Here is a 14,745-nt window from a genome sequence, read left to right on the forward strand (position 1 = left end):
TATATACCACAATAAGTTTTAATTGGATCAATTATATAAATATTTTAAAAATAAGAAAACCTGACCATAGCAAATATGTAGAAGTTGGAAATTTAATAAATAAATTTAAGGATACAAAACAATATAATGATATAAAATTGTTTCTCCATTAAAGGATTTAAATGAATCCTAAATAAAAAGGAAATAGATTACATAAAATATTTGCAATAAATATTTCTAGTGAAATATAGCTGTAAAGCAATTGACAGAAATTGTCAAATAACATAAGTTCCTTAGTAGATTAATGATGAAAATATATGATATGAGTATAAATGTTTGATAGAAATGGTTGAGTAAGTTGCATCTCCCAATAGATGAGAGATAAAAGGATATGAAATAACAAATGTAATACAAAAGAAATACAAATTTGGAATAACTACATTAAAAAGTGTAAAGTCACAAATAATCAGGAATATTCAAATAAAAAAAAAAGTCAATACATTGTGCTTCCCAAGATAGTTAATCCAATAAAAATTCAATGCTGAGAATCATCTCACAAACCAGACTATGAGACCTGTCTTCTAATGAATGAACTCTCATCTTATTTGTTTGGTCCCAAGCTCATCATGCTACATTCTAGCTTTCTCCAATATCGTGATGAACAGGAAATCCTTTTTGGAAAAGGTAAGCTTTTATTGTTGTTCATCCTTCATTATCTACTCATTCTTTATTGGATTATTTAGTTTCCAGTTGATTTTTGGTTTATTTTCCATGGCCCTTTATTACATGTAATTCAGGATCTGAAAAGGATGCATTTAATATTTCTGTCTTTCTACAATTGATTATAAGATTTTTCTTCCATAATTTATGGTCAATTTTTGAGTTGGTGACATGTACCTCTTAGATAAATGTACATTCCTTTCTAACCTCATTTGATTTTCTCCAGAGGTCCATCATATCTAACTTCTTAAAAAAATCTATTCACCTCCTTAACTTATTTCTTGTTCATTTTATGCTTAGATCTATCTAGTTCTGAGAGAGAGAGAGATTGAGATTCCTCAATATAGTTTTGCTATTTCTTCCTGTAATTCACAATTTCTTCTCATTTAGGTGCTATAAAAATTAGCATATATATGTTTAGGATTTATATTACTTCATTGTTCCTGGTACCTTTTAGCAAGATGTAGTTTCTTTCCTTATCTTTTTTAATTAAATACAGTTTTACTTTTGCTTTGTCTAAGATAAGAATTGCTAACATTGCTTTTTTTTTTTTTTTTTTTTTTTTTTTTTTTTTTTTTTTTTTTTTTTTTTTTTTTTTTTTTTTTTTTTTTTTTTGCTTCTGGTTTAGCCTTTTATCTTTTCTCTGTGTGTATCTCTCTGTTTTTAATGTGTTTTTTATAAATTAAATATTGTAGGATTCTGGTTTATTAGCCATTCTATTTGCTTCTATTTTCTGAGTTGACCCCATTCACATTCACAATTATAATTACTAACTGTGTATGTCTTTCCATCCTAATTTTTCCCAATTACACTCTTCTCTCTCCTTTTACTTTGTTCTTCCTCACAAGTGTTTTTGCTCATAATGCACACCTTTCTCAATCTCACCTTCCTTTTATAAGGTCCAATCTTTCCTTTTTTTTCCTTCCTAATTCTGCCTTCCCTTTTATCAGCCTCCCTTCCCTTCTTTTCTTTCTCCTTTCCCCTCATACTTCCTCATAAAGCAAGATAAATTTCTATGTCCAACTTAATGTACATGTTATTTTCTCTTTGAGCCAAATCTGATGAGAAGATTCAAATAATGCTCATCCCCTCTTTTCTTTTTTCTACTTGTATTTTTGCACTTTTTCACGTGACATAAATTTGCCTTATTCTGTACCCTCTTTCCTCTTCCAATGCAATTCTTTTTTCACCCCTTAATTTTTGATATGATCACAACCATACCCTCTGTCTAAGCATACCCCTCTACATGTCCTAATAATGATACAGTTTTCAAGAGTTGCAATTATTATCTTCCCCTATAAGGATATAAACAACTTGATGTTATGCAATAACATTTTTTTTCCTGTTTACCTTTTTATGGTCCTCATGAGTCTTATATTTGGAGATAGAATCTTCTATTCAGCTTTGGTCTTTTGATCAGGAAAGTTTAAAATCCTCTATTTCATTGATTATCCATCTTCTCTTTTTGTGTTCAATTTGTCTGAGTAATAGATTCTTGTTTGCAATTCAAGCTTCTTTGCCTTCCAGAATATCATAATCCAGGCCCTCTGATCTTTTAATGTAGAAACTGCTAACTAAATCCTGAGTAATTTTGATCATGACTCCTTAATATTATAATTTGGGGGGAGGAACCACTGGCCATATTTTCTCTTTGACCTGATAATTCTGGAATTTTGTTATAATATTCCTTAAAGTTTTCATTTTGGGATCTATTTTAGGAGGTGATCTATGAAGTCTTTCAACTACTGTTTTATCCAGTGGTTCTAGGTTATCAATTCAGATTTTCTTCATACTTTCTTGAAGGATGTTATCTAGGCCTTTTTGATAATGGCTTTTAGGGAGTCCAATAATTCTTAAATTCTCTCTCCTGGATCTATTTTCCAGGTCAGTTATTTTTTTTTTCAATGAGGTATTTTATATTTTCTTTATTTTATTCTTTTGATTTTGTTTGATTCTTAATGTCTCACGGAGTCATTAGTTTTAATTTACCGAGTTTTAATTTTTAATGAATTATTTTCTTCAGTTAGTTTTTTTTAACCTGTTTCAATTTGGCCATTGGCAATTTGTTTTATTAAATGGATTCCCCCCCCCCAATTTGGACAATTCAATTTTTATGCTTCCTTTTCCAACTATTGATTCTTCTCCCCCTCCCCCATAATTCTCTAGCATAACGCTTATTTTTTTCCCAGTGTTATTTCTATGTCTCCTAATTGATTTTTTTTTTTTGCTGAGACATTTGAGATTAAGTGACTTTTCCAGGGTTACATAGCTAGGAATTGTTAAGCATCTGAGGCCAGATTGGAACTCAGGTCGTCCTGAGTTCAGGTCTGGTGCTCTATTCACTGAGCAAACTAGCTGCTCCCTCTCCTACTTGATTTTTAAAATCCTGTTTGAGCTCTTCTGAAAGGACTTTTAAGGGTTCAGACCAATAGTTATTTCACCCCTGAGGCTTTACATATAGTTATTTTGACTGTGTCATGCTCTTCTGAGTCTGCATTTTGATCTTCACTATCACCATAATAGCTTTCTATGATCAGGGCTCTTTTTGGTCTTTTGCTCATTTTTAAAAGTTGAGTTTGGTTCTAGAACATGTTGGAGACTGTCTCAAGCTTCTTTTTTAGAAAGAGAAGAGTCTAGGCATTGGCTTTCTATGCTTGGGCTGGAGGTGCTGGTGAGTGGTGACTGGTAGCTGGTGGGGATTACTTGGGCAACTCCTGGCTTCTCTCCATTATCTTGGCCCTGTCCTTCCATCTTTCATCTAAAGCTATGGGAATTACAAATGTAGTTGAAACATTTTCAGTGTGGTCATAAAACTTACAGTCTAGTAAAGAAAAAAGGAAATAAAAAACAATTATGCAATATTGTATGGTAAGTGCATTAGGGCAGCATAAAATAAAGTCCTATTGAAGTTTAAGGTTGAGTCATTAGAGACCAGTACAATCAAGAAAATATACAGAAGTAGAGGGTAGGCTGGTGTGCTATTTGAGTGTCTGCTTGAAAAAAATATGTCTGAAGACGAATAATAGAGTTTATTTCCCCAATATTTTAAAACCCAGCTCTTAATTTTTTTTTACTTGACTACTATTTATATAGCATTCTTCTGGATTTCAAAGTTATTTAATAATAATGGTTTCCAATAATTATAGTTTCCAAGAATAGTCTAGCTTATGCCAAGATAAGAGATACTGTGTTACAGACAGACATATATGTTTCATTTTAGAGAAACTTTTGTAAGTTTCTCAGAATTATAATCTTTAACTTTGCTGGTCTTACAACTCTATTTTCTAAAGGAAACTGGAGAGTTCTTTCATATGGGTGACTAGTCAAACAGACTCCTCTTTCTAAGTTAAAATCCAGCCTCAGACATTTACTAGTTGTGTGATCCTCAACAAGATATCTTTTTGCCTCAGTTTTCTCAGGTATAATAAGAACTAGAAAAGGAAATGGCAAACCCCTCCAGTAACTTTGTCAAGAAAATTCCAAATGATGTCAACAAAGAGCTGGACATAATTAAAATAACTAAATAACAACAATTAAGTGATGACTCTAATATCATTCTTATGGAGTTATCATTTGGCCTTTATTTTTTTTGTGGGAAATTTTCATAAAAGTTTTTCATTTAAGCAAATATTTAGATATTTAAGTAATATTTAAAGCTACACCCCCAGTAAGTCTACTCTCCCTGCCTCCCAAGAGCTATCATTTTGGTTTTTTGAGTGACTAATAGTTAAAAATTCTTCTTTACAAAAGTGAATTTTGAAATCTGTTATTAAAATATTTATATAGTACTTACCATATATTATCTCTCCTAAGCCTTATAACAATCATAAAAAATCAAACTTCCTGCTCTGCTTTAACATTAGAATGGGGAAAAAAACATTCTTTTTGAGTATCTTTATCAATTTGAAATCGGAGCTGTATCAGACTTGTCACATAATGAACTCAAAGATCAAATGGCCCCTATACACATCAAAATAGCAAGGCTTTAACATTAGAATGTGCTTTCAATTAAAAAAAAAATGCTTGCAGTCCCCTCCCTAGGATATTCACTGAAAGAACTCAATTTTAATTACTACATGAAAATATTTGGTAATGGAATAAAATGTATGATAAAGTTTAATTTTCCGATGATTATATATGGGCTTAGTTTCAGGAGTCATTTATCTTTCTTTGTGTTTGGCAGTTGTTTTCGGAGATTGGACTTATTGTTTGCATGTTTTATAGCATGTATGCCATTGCAGAACCACAAGCTTTTGGATGGAGATATTTTAATCTGGTTTCTGCTTACTATAACAACAGGGACACAGAACTCTGGAGCTGGAACTATTTTAAGAGGTCATCTAGATTCTTAAATATTTTGCTGATGAAAACTTTTGGCAAATCATTTCAGGGAGCTTGTTTTAGCTTTTAGATCCATGGTTCTCTTTGCTTAGGTATTGAGTAAAATATTTCTGTGTATTTGAAATATTTCCAGGTTTCTTACTCACTCCCCCATTTTTATTTCCCCCCAAGATTCAATATCCTGATTTCCCGTGCTCCTTTATATCTTCCTTTGACCATCCCCAAAATGTTAAAATCTCTGGTACTTTGTTTCATTATAGAATAAAAGCTACTTTATGTCAACACTCAGTCCAATGGGATTCAATTCAAAGTAGCTATTACCCTTCCCAAATTAGGTTTCTGGAAAAACTGGCATGTGTTTTTGATGTATTGTCATAAATATTAGATTTATGGAAACTTAATAACATTTTAAATTAGTGTCAACCCATTGTTCCATATACATTTAATTCACTATGTAACAATCTTTTTAAGATAACATCATTTTCTGCATCAATTACAATGACTCCTCTCCAAAACTCTCCAGCAACTGTTAGGTTGCATAAATCAAACTATGGAAGCATTATTTCAGAAAATACAAAATTAAATATCATTCACCTTGACCTTTCCTTCCAGCTGGTTCCTAGAGAAAAAATCAGTCAGCAACAGCAGCAAGGAGCTCAGAAGTAAGTACTATTTTATAAGAATGCTTGTGGTAAAGCTAGCTAATTCAGATATTTTTCTGCCACTTTCTAATTTTGCCTAATTTCTTGTCTTATAGCTGTAATATCATTAGTACAAAAGATCAGGAATATTTGATCAAAAATTTTTCATTAAAGTATAAAAATAAATGTTGACTGCCAGGTACTCATTAGCAAATATTGTTAGTTACATTGCCTCTAAGCCATAACCTGAATGTCCCCAACCTCTTAAAGATTAGAAAGAAAACTGGAAGAATTCTGAGAAAATTCATCATTAACTCTGTTTCCTTCCATCACTTCTGTGCAATTCATTAATATTCTACAGGAGAAAGTAGTTATGGGAAAATTTAGACAAAAGATAGAGAAATTACCCTTCAGAAGATAGGAATATGTTGTAATATATGAATAGCCAACATTTAGTGGATTATACTTAGCCCATTGCCTGGCACATAGTAGGTACTTAATAAATGTTTATTGATTAATTGATAATCTTTAAATGCCAAAAAAGACACTCAAGTATGAAGGAAAACATCGATGCAAATGTTCACATAATCAAAAAATACATAATGAAAAAAACAACTTGGACAAAGCGAAAAGAATATAATGTGTTCAATTAGTTCAAATCATCTTCAGTGGAGAAAAGATTCATGTCTACATAAAGTTCTGGGGAAATCAAAGACTGAAGATCTAGGAAAATACAATTTTGACTATATAAAATATAATGACAATAAATAGTCAATTAATAGACAATTAATAAATTAATAAATCCTAAAAACACTTAGCAATTTTGTTAAATAGGGAGGAGCTCAAGGTTTAGAGTGGTAAATTTCTCTTTAGTAGAAAATATTTAAAATAAAGAACAGTTTTGAATATTACGAGAACTCATATAGACTACACAATCCAAATAAATTTTGTGCAGTTCAACTATATACATACATGTACATACATATGTACATACATGTATAATTCCTACTGTGTATAAGTCAACAATATAAAAAGAGTTACTGTTATCAGTAATGTACTATTTTCATGGCAATAAAAAATTGCAGCTAACTTATTATAAGAGTATAATGATACAAGGGAGAAACTGGTTCCTTAACTATTAAACTACTATATAAAAAGAAATGATTCAACTGATTTTTCCCAACATTTAAAAAAAACCTTTTTCTCCTTGGGCAACTAGTTGGTGCAGTGGATAGAGCACCAGTCCTGAAGTCAGGAGCACCTCAGTTTAAATCTGTTTTCAGACACTTAACACTTCCTAGCTGTGTGACCCTGGGCAAGTCACTTAACCCCAATTGCGTCAAAAAAAATATATATATATATATATATATATATATATATATATATATGAATGAATAAAGTGCATGAATGAATGAATAAAGAAATAAATCCTTTTCTCCTGGCAAGAATCCTTTATTCCAAGTTATAATATTTTAGCACACATGTAGTATAGTTAATTAAATTCTAAAAATGATGTTTTCCTATCATACAAAGAGGGAGGAAGCTTTTCAGTCATTTATTTTTTATGAAAATAATTTATGAAAACAAAATTTCAATAATCTTAATTAGATCTTTGTTAGAAAATGTCTTTAGAGTTTAGAAAAATGCCTCTTGAGATTGTCTCACACAAGCTGGTTCTGAATGGTTTGAGGCCTACTATGACAGAGTAAGAAACCATTTTGGTTATGTTTGAAATGCTCTAGAATCAAGCTTAATCCTTTCTCTCATAAACCTTACAGAGCCAAAGGGAATAATTTAATGATGTAACCAGATCAATGCGATATTGAAATCGACCACAGTAAAATTGTTTTTTTAAACTTAGAATAGCACATTTTTATTTTTTTTTTCATTTCAGTTCTTTTTTATTTCAATCCTAGTTTGAATAATATTGCTTAGATCTCCTTGGGATCATAAAACTACTTGCTTACAGCTAATATATTATATGCCAAAAATCTGATCATCTGACAAACTGAAAGTACTATTTATTTCAAATCTAATATGTTTGGCATATCTGTAACAATGATACCAGGTGTTTTATGAAATCAAGTGAAAAGAAATACTAATGTTTATTTCAAAAGCCTTGGCAATTGAATTGCTAACTGTCTTGTTTCTATGACACATGAAAGATTATTTAAAGCCAAATAACCTAGATTCAGCTGAGCCCATAAGGCAAATATTTAGTACTTCTGAGAAAGCTACTTTACCATTTCTAAATTAAATTGGAGTTGAACCAACGTTTTATTTCTTATGAAAAGTTTAAAAAGTAGTTTTTAAAGGGTGAAAGTAAGTGAAAATAAAACATTTTACTCTGCCTTGTAGAAGAAAACACAATTGATAATCAATGAGACCAAATATTATTGGTAAAGTCTAAACAGATTTTAATGTCTTGAGTATGTGTATATATGTATAAATAACTTCATACATATATATATATATATATATATGCACACACCCCATATATATCATGTATGTATAGCTAAAATTACTATTATGAATTTTTAATGGGGAAGGAATGTTACAAACTTAAGAACAGTAGGAAAAAACATTTGAAAGTTGCATCTTTCCTGAAGACAAAGTTTTTTTAGTGTAAAATGTAAAAAGTCACAAAATTTTATAGGTTAAAGTAGAGATTTTTCCTTAATTGATCTGTATAATTGTCTCAATTCTATATTTTATTTTGTGGAAGGATCTGCTATGCTTTATCTTATACAATTGCAAGATCAAGGTAGATGGCTTTGGACAAGTGATGCAAGTAGAATTCTGGACTAGCTGCAGAAATAAGTAGGAGAAAAAATATCATTTGGATAATATTATGGAAAATAAACAGAACATTTAATAACCTCAATCTTCTTGAAATCACAACATCTCAATGATGATCATAATACCACCTACCTCATGATGTTTTTTTTTTTTTTCTGAGGATTAAATGAGATAATATCTGGGAAACACTTGGATCTCAGCCAATATATGTCAAAGGCACCACTTGATTCTAGGCCTTCCAACTTTAATATGTGTGCTCTATGCTCTATGCAATATGCCATGCTGCCCATCCCAAAGGTAAAAAAAATATCCTTTCAATTTATCAGGCTGCAAATTTAGAATATTATAGCTTTCTAAGAATTAAAATCCCAAGCCAATAGAAAAACACATGCTGGGAACAAATGCTGGGACTAAGTGCTGTTGTTTATCCTTTGTTTTAAAGAAGACCAATGGCACCATGGGGTAATATCTCAACATGTGTCTAGATTGAAAGATTAACCTTGACATATTTGATATCTAAACAAAACTCTAAATGTTCCACAGCTTCAGCTGCCTTAATGGCCTGTAGGACAAATCATTCTCATACCACCAGAGTAATGTTTGGGGGAGAAAAACAAGCAAATAAACAAAGTAGAGCATAAAATAGAATTTATTACATGTGAAATTGTGAATGTCTATTCCATATTGTTTTTTTAAGAATGTAATAAATTCAAAGTCATTCTGCTTGTGCTCTCTTCTAAACTTTCTTCTTTCTCCTTTTTACTTTTAAATATGCTTGAATGGCTCTCCTCTTTTCTCCTTTTCTTTTTTTTTAAATTTCCTTTCTCCTATGCTTTTCTCCCCTTCCAACCCAACTCAACCTACCAATAAGAACAACAGAAATGGAAAAGAATAGTTAATAAATAAATATTATCAATAAAAACAAATTCACACAATGGATAAAACCAGCTATTTGCCTAAACAATATCTTTTTTTTTCCTCTTGAGTCTCTTATTTATTGGTTTGAAAGTAGTCAATATACTTTATGAGTTCTCTGGAAACATGACTTGATTTTTACTTTGATCAAAAGTTTTAAATCTTTGGAAGTTGTTTTTCTCCTGGCTTTGCTCATTTCTTTGTGTAAGTTCATACTTCCCAGAATTCTTTGGAATGGTCTCTTTTGTCAATGTTTAGGGTACAATAATATTCATGACATTTATGTACTACAATTTTTTCAGATATTGTCTCCCCTGTCCTCATGTTCTCTTCCTCCTTTTTTGTTTGTTTTTGATGAAAAGACCACTGCTGAACAAAAATCTGGTCTCTAAATGCAGAACTCAAGAGAAGCATAAAAAGGTAAAGAGGAAAGAACTCTAGAGAACTATATTTCTATGAGTATAATTTGATTTTATTATGATAATATGAAAAAGAAACTAGAGGTGGAAAGGGGATTGTACTGGAAAGAGGAGGTAAACAATGTAAATTACATCTCAAAGAACACCAATTAAACTGAGGAAAAGAAGGAAGGGAGATGCACAATGTGTGAATCTTAAAAAAAAATTTGGTTTCACAGAGAAACTTGTCTCACTTTATAGGGAAGTGGTAGGAGAAAGGGGAAAACAAAGAAGGCAAAAGAGAAGTACTAGGGGAAAGGTATAAGAAAGGGGGAACGGCTCTGAAGGGGAACATCTGTTTGAGGGGAGATGGTGGTCAGAAGCAAAATACGGGGGAGGAGGGAAAGGGAAAAGGAAAGAGAAAATTATAACAGAATAAATAAGATGACAGGAAATATAAAATTAGTTATTTTAACTATGAATGTGAATGAGATGTACTCTCCCATAAAATAGAAGCAGACAGCAGACTGGATTAAAAGCCAGAATCCTACAATATGTTGTTTACAAGAAACACATTTAAGGCAGAGTGAGACATACAGATTAAGGGTAAAAGGCTGGAGCAGAATTTATTATGCTTCAGATGAAGTAAAAAAAAAAAAAAAAAAAAAAAAAAAAAGCAGGGATAGTGATCCTGATCTCAGATCAAGCAAAAGTAAAAATAGGCCTAATCTATAGATCTAATTAAAAGAGATAAGGAAGGAAATTATATCTTGCTAAGGGGTACCATATATAATGAAGCAATATCAATATTAAACATATATGCACCAAGTGGCATAGCATCCAAATTCCTAGAGGAGAAGTTAAGAGAGCTGCAAGAAGAAGTTAAGGAGGTAAACAGAATGGAGAAAACTGAATGGAGAGAGAAAAGAGTAAACTTTTTTTTCTTGGCAGTTCATGGAACCTATACAAAAATTGATGATGTATTAGAGCATATCTATATAACCACAAAACCTATCAGCAAGAGATACAAAGAGAAATTCAATTCAAAATAACTGTCAATAATATAAAATATTTGGGAATCTATCTGCTAAGGGAAAGTCAGGAACTATATGAATACAACTACAAAACAAAAATTACAAATAAAGTCAGATCTAATCAGTCGGAAAAATATCAAGTGCTCATGGGTAGACCAAATGAATATAGTACAAATAGCAATATTACCTAAATTAATCTACTTAATTAGTGCCATACTAATCAAACTCCCAAGAAATTATTTTACAGATCCAGAAAAAAATAATAGCAAAGTTCATCTGGAAGAACAGAAGGTCAAGAATTTCAAGGGAATTAATGAAAAAAATGCCAATGAAGGTGGCCTAGTTGTGCCAGATATAAAATTATATTATAAAGCAGTGGTCATCAAAAGCATTTAATATTGGCTAAGAAATAGAGTAGTCATTCAGTATAATAGGTTAGGTTCATAGGACAAAATCATCAATAACTATAGCAATCTAGTGCTTGACAAACTAAAAGACCCCAGCTTTTGGGATAAGAACACATTATTTGACAAAAACTTCTGGGAAAATTGCAAGCTAGTATGGCAGAAACTTGGCATTGACCCATAGCTAACACCATATACCAAGATAAGATCAAAATGGGCTCATGATCTAGACATAAAGAGTGATATAAGCAAATAAGAAGAATATAGGATAGTTTACCTCTCAGATTTGTAGAGAAAGAAGGAATTTGTGATTAAAAAAAAAGAACTGGAACTCATAATTGAATACCAAATAAGTAATTTTATTATATTAAGTTAAAACATTTTTGTACAAACAAAATTATTTCAGACAAGATTAGAAGGGAAGCTATAAATTGGGACAACATTTTTACATCAAGGGTTCTGATGAAGGCCTCATTTCTTATTAGAGAAATGCAAATTAAGACAACCCTGAGGTACCACTACACACCTCTCAGATTGGCTAAGAAGAGAGGAAAAGATAATGAGTCATGTTGGAGGGGATGTGGGAAAACTGGAATACTTACATTGTTGGTGGAATTGTGCATGGATCCAGCCATTCTGGAGAGCAATTTGAAACTATGCTCAAAAAGTTATCAAACTGTGCATACCCTTTGATCCAGCAGTGTTTCTACGGGCTTATATCCCAAAAGATCTTAAAAGAGGAAAGGGACCCACATGTGCAAAAATGTGGCAGTCCTTTTTATAGTGGCAAGAAACTGGAAACTGAGTGGATGCCTATAAGTTGGAGAATGGCTGAATAAGTTATGGTATATGAATGTTATGGAATATTAATGTAAGAAATGATCAGCAGGATAATTTTAGAGAGACCTGGAGAGACTTACACGAACTGATGCTAAGTGAAATGAGCAGAACCAGAAGATCATTGTACATGGCAATACCCATATTGTACAATGATAAATTCTGATGGACATGACTCTTTCCAACAATGACATGATTGATGCCTGTTCCAAAAATCTTGTGATGAAGAGAGTCATCCACACCCAGAGGACTGTGGGAACTGAGTGTGGATCATAAAATAACATTTTCACTCATTTCCTTGTTGTTTGTTTGCATTTTGTTTTCTTTCTCATTTTTTCTTTTTGATCTGATTTTTCTTGTGCAGCAAAAAAATTATATAAATATGTATACATATATTAAATTTAACCTGTTTTAACATATTTAACATGTATTGGATTACTTGCAACCTAGGTGAGGGGGTGGGGGAAATGAGGGGAAAATTTGGAACACAAGGTTTTGCAAGGGTCAGTGCTGAAAAATTGCCCATGCATATGTTTTGAAAATAAAGAGCTTTAACATATATATACACATATATATGCCTATCTCATATTTTGAATTTTCTAACTTTCAAAACACTTTATTTTGTAGAACACACACACATATTATTTTTTCCTCTCTGCAAAAGAATGCAAGAACTTTAAAAATAAGCTCTATGTCTAATTTAGTTTCATCAAAGAACATGAGCATATTATCATTTTTATTTGAATTAATTATGGAGAATTATGGAAAAAAAGAATGGAGAATTCTGGATTGTAAAGTTAAATTAACCCAAGGTCATAAAGTCCAGTTTTCTATGATGGAAAAAGAGCTTATAAATCATAAATTGTATCCTGAATAAGATTATCTGAACTAGTCTGGAGAGATTTCAATGAGGCATATATATATATATATATAAATATATATATATATATATATATATATATAAAACTATGCTGCTTATATGCAATTTCCCAAGATTTAAACTCTATATTGTTAAAATATAAATCTCTACTACTGCCAAGTTTGCACAGATGCTTCTTGGATTGTTTCAGGGTATGATTACTATCTGACCTTTGATACTAACCTTTTGACTTCCAGAGCAGCTGCCCACTTATCTTGTGCACCACCATAAGTTGACAGAGCACAGACCTGTTTCCCAAATTCACTGCCAAGGATGAAGATCTGGACCCATCACTGGCCTTCTGGGTCAAACAGGTAGATGTGGTTGGTTTTGACTACAGTATACTTGATTTTCTTTGAGAAATTCATTAGTATTCTTCTATTCCCTAAAATAACTACAGTCTTTATACCTTGCTTTATACAATATTATATTATTTTATAATAGAACTTATTTTGTTATTCTCTTTCTTGACCACTCTAGAACAGTTTACATTATTATCTGTTCTTTTGATATTTTCCTTTGTCTCCTCCAATTGTATAATTTTGTTGTTCTCTCCCAAATTAATTGAATGTCTGACTGCTACATTTTATGATCTCTTTGACTGGCTCCCCATTCTCCTTCCATCCTAGATGTTTATTGAATTGATTTGAGATTATGCCAGAAGAGAAATTCATATCTGGGTAATGAGAAAATATTCAACAACCACCTAATTCCATTGATAAATTGGAGTATCCAGCGAAACATTTTCTTAAGAAATCATTCTCGTCGCAGCTCTTCCAAGAACCGGTAGTATATGTTCAGTCATATCAGATTATAAACTTTGCTCCAACTTAGTCCATTTTTATATGCTGTCAGACTTTTGAAGTTAGATACTTGAATTATTTCTATGGTCATTTAGTTCCTCATCTATGAAATGAAGAAGTTGGGTTAAGTGATTCCTGAGCCAGGAAATATAAAGCACTATTCTAATAGTATCCTAAAAAATATAAGAAATTATTGAAAATGGTTGAAAGCAAATAAAAATTATTGTTCCCACCACTCCTCCTTGGTAACTAAAACTATTGGTGTTACAAATAGATTGTTGTTGTTCCATTGTTTTTTTTTTCAATTCTGTCTGATTGTTTGGGACCTTCATTTGGGCTTTCTTTGGCAAAGACACTGAAAAGTTTACCTTTTTAAAAGCTCATTTTACAGACGAGGAAACCGAAGCAAAGAGGGTTAAGTGATTTGCCCAGTGTCACATAGCTAGTAAGAGTCTGAGTCTAGATTTGAACTCACAAAGATAAGGCTTCCTGACGCCAGATCTGGCATTAATCCACTGTACTAGCTAACTGTCCTACAAATTAATACTTGAATATATAAGAAATTTTACTATAAAATAAACAAATTAAAAAAAATAGAAATGAGATGACTAAAGTTTGAGTATAATCGGCTTTCCTTTTGACTTAATTTTGATGTTTAGAAAGCTATTGAAAAGTATTTAACCATAAGATTTTGGATTTAGAGCTAGAAAGCATCTTGTGATATTTATTTCAACTTTTTCATTAAAAAATTATAACACTGAGGTCTAAAGAAGTTAGATAGCATGCCACCTATCTCACAAGTACAGGGTAGCCAAGTCAGGCTTTGAACTTCAAATTTTGATCCTAAATTCAGAAATTTTAGAGAGAAATGGCTATAGCACTGGATATACATTGAGGAAGCACTGGATTCCAATTCTACTCTTTGCTCTTATATATCTGTCTAATCATTGATAAG

General features: G+C 31.5%; 1 long non-coding RNA gene across 1 annotated transcript; it reads left to right on the top strand.

Annotated features, from left to right (window-relative positions):
- Window positions 1–605: 605 nt before the first annotated feature.
- On the top strand, window positions 606–13,287 carry LOC116423083. The gene is made up of 3 exons (XR_004233562.1): window positions 606–663; window positions 5,653–5,702; window positions 13,185–13,287. It is a non-coding gene; the product is annotated as an uncharacterized LOC116423083 (long non-coding RNA).
- Window positions 13,288–14,745: the final 1,458 nt, after the last annotated feature.

Source organism: Sarcophilus harrisii, chromosome 3 (assembly GCF_902635505.1).
Source record: "Sarcophilus harrisii chromosome 3, mSarHar1.11, whole genome shotgun sequence".
Classification (NCBI taxonomy): Eukaryota; Metazoa; Chordata; class Mammalia; order Dasyuromorphia; family Dasyuridae; genus Sarcophilus; species Sarcophilus harrisii.